Source organism: Cebus imitator, unplaced genomic scaffold (genome assembly GCF_001604975.1).
Source record: "Cebus imitator isolate Cc_AM_T3 unplaced genomic scaffold, Cebus_imitator-1.0 Scaffold64, whole genome shotgun sequence".
Classification (NCBI taxonomy): Eukaryota; Metazoa; Chordata; class Mammalia; order Primates; family Cebidae; genus Cebus; species Cebus imitator.
In genome coordinates, this window is record NW_016107379.1 from 5134126 (window position 1) to 5140125 (window position 6000).

General features: G+C 34.2%; 1 long non-coding RNA gene across 1 annotated transcript; it reads right to left on the reverse strand.

The window, feature by feature from the left end:
• Positions 1–4638: 4638 nt before the first annotated feature.
• On the reverse strand, positions 4639–5688 carry LOC119471541. Its single transcript, XR_005200613.1, has 3 exons — positions 5556–5688; positions 5380–5468; positions 4639–4671 (listed from the first exon to the last, which is right to left on the reverse strand). It is a non-coding gene; the product is annotated as an uncharacterized LOC119471541 (long non-coding RNA).
• Between the last annotated feature and the right edge of the window lie 312 nt (positions 5689–6000).

Here is a 6000-nt window from a genome sequence, read left to right on the forward strand (position 1 = left end):
GCTCTAGGAAGAGAAGGAAGAGTTCAATAAAAATTTTAAGGCATCAGAAGAGGAAAATATGGAGATAAAAGAGCTCAGAAAATTAATGGAGCAGCTAAAAAATGGTGGGAGAATAAATAGAAGAAAAACACATGATTGAATACACAATCTAAAGAAATCATACAATACAAAATTTAAAAATGACAGTGATATAAAAAAATCAAATTTAATATGGACAAAAAGATATACCTGTCTTTCATATAGGCATAGTGAAATAAAATAAATTTGGGGAAGAGATAGAAATTGAGAAAGAAAATAAATCAAACACAATTAAATAAATAGTAAAAAAAAATTACAAAATATGTTCCGGAATTGAAGACCAGATTTGCAGATTTAAAAAAGCAAACTCTGTCTAGGAGAAAAAGTGATTCAGCATCATGTTCACCAAAACATGTCCTGGTGCAATTTGGAATTTAAGGAATAAAGACAGAATTTTATGAAAATGTTATGCAGAAAAGCAAGTAGCACTTTATTTTAAAAGAATCAGATTTTCCCTGGAGTTTTCCATAGTAATTGTTTAAAGCTAGAGAACTGAAAGAATGTCTACCACATTCTGTGGGAAATAAAATGTGACTTTAAAATTGATCCCTAGACAAGTTATCCTTCAACTATAAAGACAAAAACACATATTCTCAATGGTATAGAAACTGAGGGGACACATTGCCTGTAAGTGCTACTTTTAAAAAAAGCATGTCAATGGATTTCAATCAAATAAGAGATGTATGGAAGCACAGAATACAAGAACAAAGAAACTAGGGAAAAAGAATGATAATAAATACAATTCCCTTAAGTATAAAATCACAACTAAAACATGTCATGAACTTTGATTGCAAAATAAAATGTAAATGTTATTAATCTTGACATTATGAACTTAATAAGTAATACAAATCTGGGAGAGATTGGTGGAAGAAACTTTAAGTGCACAAACCTCCCAGTCTTCCATAGTCAAAAGTCTGTGGATCTGGCATAATTTACACATGCAGTTTAAAAAAGTCCTGACCCCAGCCTCTTAATATTTATCTTATCTATAGAGGAAAGTTTCAGAAACTTATTTTTTGTGGTAAAGAAACATTTACTTCAAGTACACCAATTCTTTCAGCTTTACTTCAGTTTCTTCTTTCATTAATTAGATTTTAATTGAACATAATTAAATTAGCCAGGCATGGTGATGCATACCTGTAATCTCAGCTACTTGGGAGGCTGAGACAGGAGAATTGCTTGAACCCAGGAGGTGGAGGTTATGGTAAGCCAACATCACACCATTGCACTCCACGTTGGGTGACAGAGATTCCATTAAACAAAAGTGAACATAATTAATAAAAATAAAATAAAAATCCTCCAATCCCATTTTATACCATTCTATTTGCATAATTAAACATAGAGAAGTGAAATTATGGTAAAGTTTAGTGAGGGTTATTTTTGGGCTAAAAGGTTAGGAATAGATCTTGCACTCCCCTCTGAATTTTGGGAATTGTTTCGATTGTTTAAATGATAAATATAGATCAGTCTCAGAAAACTTTTTTTTCTTACATACAAGTCTTAAATTAATTACAGTCACACCTCAGTTTATCGCTCTTAGCTTTATTTCACCTTGCAGATATTGGGATGTTTGTAAATTGAATGTTTGTGGCAATTCTGAGTCTAAAAGCCTATTGGCGTCATATTCCCAATAGCATGCTTTTACTTCATGTCTCCATGTCATATTTTGGTAATTCTCAAAATATTTCAAATTTATTATTATTATGTTTGCTATGGTGACCTGTGATCAGTAATTTTTAATGTTACCATTTTAATTGGTGGTATCAGGAACTGTGTTCAGAGATGATAGTGAATTTAATCAATAAATGTTTGTATGGTTTCTGACTGTCAACCAATTGGCTGTTCCTTCATCTATCTTCTTCTTACTGGGCCTCTCTATGCCCAGATACACAACAATATTGAGATTAGGCCAGTTAGTAACCCTACAATGGTCTCTAAGTGCTCAAGAGAAAAGAAGAGTCCCACATTTCTCACTTTAAATCCAAAGCTCAAAATGATTAAGTTTAGTGAAGAAGGCATGTTGAAAGTTGAGATGGACTGAAAGAGAGGCTTCTTGTGCCAAACAGTCAGCACAGTTGTGAATGAAAAGAAAAAGTTTTTGAAGGAAACTAACAGCGGTTCTCCAGGGAACACATGAATGATGAGAAAGTGAAACAGCCATATTACTGATAATGCAGACAGTTTTAGTAGTCTTCATAGAAAATCAAACCAGCTACAACATTCCCTTAAGCCAATGCCTAGATCAAATCAAGGCTCTAACTCTCTTCAATTTTATAAGACTGAGAGAGGGAAGGAAGCTGCAGAAGAAAAGCTGGAATCTAGCAGAGATTGGTTCATTAGGTTAAAGGAAAGAAGCCATCTTCCTAACATAAGAATGCAAGGTGAAACAGCAAGTCCTGATGTAGAAGCTGCAGTGAGTTATCCAGAAGATCCAGCTAATATCATTGATGAAGGTGACTACATAAACAACACATTTTCAATGTAGACAAAACAGCCAACTATTGGAAGAAGTTGTCCTCAAGGACTTTTCTAGCTATAGAAGAGAAGTCAATGGCTGGCTTCAAAGTTTCCAAGGACAGACTCACTCTCCTGTTATAGGCTAATGTAGCTGGTGACTTTAAGTGTAAGTCAATGCTCATTTACCATTCCAAAAACTCTAGGGCCCTTTAGAACTGTGCTAAATCTATTCTGCCTGTGCTCTATCAATGGAACAATTAAGTCTGGATGATAGCATGTCTCTTTACAGCATAGGCTACTGAATATTTTAAGCCCACTCTTGAGAACTACTGCTCAGGAAAAAATGTTTTCGGAATATTTTTGTTCACTGACAATGCACCTGTCACACAAGAGCTCTGATGTAGAAGTACAGGGGATTAACATTGTTTACATGCCTACTAACATATTCATTCTGTAGTCCATGCATCAAGGAATCATTTTGACTTTCATGCCTTATTACATAAAAGATACTGTTTATAAGGCTATAGTTGTTATAGATACTGATTCCTCTGATGGATCTGGGCAAAGTAAATTGACAACCTTCGGGAAATCACCATTCTAGTCTAGATACCATTAAGAACATTCATGATTCTTGGAGGAAGGGGTGGTCAAAATATCAACATTAACAGGAGTTTGGAAGAAGAAGTTGATTCTACCCTCATGGGTAACTTTGAGAGGTTTAAGATTTCAGTCAAGGAAGTAACTTCAGATGTGGTGAAATTAGCAAGAGAGCTAGAATTAAAAGTGAAATTGAAGATGTGACTGAATTGCAGCAACCTAATGATAAAACTTTTTCTTTCTTTCTTTTTTTTTTTTTTTTTTTTTTGAGACAGGTTCTTGCTTTGTGACCCAGGCTGGAATGCTGTGGCACAAACACGGCTCACTGTAGACTCGACCTCCCCAGCTCAAGCAATGCTCCCACCTCAGCCCTTCAAGTAGCTGGGACTATAGGCACATGTCATCATGCCCATCAAGTCTTTATATTTTTTTTCTAGAAACAGGGTTTTGTCATGTGGTCCAGGCTGGACGTGAACTCCTGAGTTCAAGTGGTCCATCTTCTTTGGCTTCCCAAAGTGCTGGGATTACAGGTGTGAACCATTGCTCCTGGCCTCATGATAAAACTTTAAGGGATAAGATATTGCTTCGAGTGAATGAGGAAAGAAATTGGAACCTTGATGTGGAATGTACTTCTGGTGAACATGCTGCGAATGTTGTTTAAATGACAACAGAAGGTTAAGGATAGTCCATAAACTTAGCTGAGAAAGCAGGAGCAGGAGTTGAGAGGACTGACTTCAGTTTTGAAAGAAGTTCTGTAGATAAGTTGTTACAAATAACCTCACACGCTGCAGAGAAATATTTTGTGAAAGAAAGAGTCAATAGATGCAGTAAATTTCATTTTTTTATTTTAAAAAATTGCCTCAGCCACCCCAACCTTCAGCAGCCACTACCCTGACTAGTCAGCAGCCATCAATATCAAGGCTAGACCCTCCATCAGCAAAAAGATTATAACTCGCTGAAGGCTCAGATGATTATTAGAGTTTTTCATGTAATTTTTTATTAGGAATAAAATCTTTTTAAATTTAAGGAATGTATATTTTTAAAGACATAATGCTATTTCACACTTAGTACACCACAGTAGTGTAAACACAATTTTTAAATGTACTGAAAAACCAAAAAAACAAAGAAGTCTCATTTTATTATGACATTTGCTTTATTGTGGTGGTCTTGAACAAAACTCATAACATCCTTGAGAGATTATGCTTATATGAATAGAATTAAAAGCATAATATATATACTTAATGTATTATAAAAAAGAAAGAAGATAAAACAAATATATCTGCATGCAAATTTTATCTATTAACATATGCTGTTTGCAAAGAAATATATATATAACAAAATGATGTAATAAGTCTATAGATTATGTAAATGTCCTAGGCAAATGCAAGCAAAAAGAAAGGGTAATAGGTATAAGAAATAAATGCATCTGATGGAAGGAAAGGCCAGTCACATGCAACAAATTTTACAGAAAGTAAAAGGGACAATTCATAACAAAAATTTAAATTAACAAACCTTCATGTGTATTGTATTAAGCAAAATCTGTTTGAATAAAAGAAGAAATTAGTGGAAATACAAGTGAGAGAATTTATTTTGAGTAGGCAAAAAAGAACTGAAAACATACAAAATGTAAATAAAGTTGATTTGCACACTCCAAAGAATAAATGAAATTTTCAGTGCCAAGAGCATCTATAAATTTATATAATTTGATTATGTTATGTAAAACATGACAATTTCCAAAAGACAGAAAGTCATATTCTCTGACCACAATGCAAAAATAGTAGACAAACAAAAGGTAACAAAAATAAAAAAGGAATAGGGGTGATCTAATCCTTTAGAAATAATAGTTTGCCAAATAATTATTGTCCAAAAGAGGAAATAAAACCTGTAATTTTATACTCTTTAGATATTAGCAATAACATTACCACATATCCAAATATGGATTGATGCCAAAGCTGTTCTCAGAGAAAAATGCAGTGTTTATTGCTTTTACTCTTAACAAGAAAATAAATAAAGGAAGGGAGGAAGGGAGGGAGTGTAGAGGAAGGAAGGAGAGAAAGGAAACTAAATCTTGTATCTAAGAACCGAGAGGAATAACAATAGAAAACTCTACAGGGAAATAAATGATTAAAGATAAACCAGATATTAATGAATTTGAAAATAGAGAATTATTTTAGCAATTAGCTTCAGGAAATATAATCTAACCATTTTAAGTAAAAATAGATTTAATACAGTAAATTCGGTACTTACAGCATTGTAGGAAGGGCTGGAAAATCAGGCTTTTGGCTATACCTTCAGGGCTTACTCCCAAAATCATTGCTAAACTGTACTGCCAGTTTCTATAGTGACACAATCAAGAAGATGCAGATTTAGGAGGCTACCACTGGAACAACTGAGTTCAAGAACATAATATAAGAGATTTTTACCCAAGAAGCAGAGATAGATCAAAAGAAACCACTGCTAGTATTGCGTCTTCCTCCTTGCTACCCATGACTTGGCTTTGCTCTTGCAGAAAAACTCTATTTCTGTGACTAGAACAGGCAGTAAGAACAGCTGGACTCAAATTTGTGGCCAGAACACTGCCTCAAAGAGATCTGGGGAATGTAGTTTTTGGGTTTTCCGGCTCTACAGCAGGAATGTCCAATCTTTTGGCTTCCCTGGGCCACATTGGAAAAATTGTCTTGGGCCACAGGATAGTTTTGCATGTGGCCCAACACAAATTTGCAAACTTTCTTAAAACATTATGAAATTATTTTTTTAGCTCATCAGTTATCATTAGCGTTAGTGGGTTTTGTGTCTAAGAAGAAGACAATTCTTCTTAGGAATTAGGAGTTCTACCACTGAGACAGATGAAATGACAAATGTTACAGG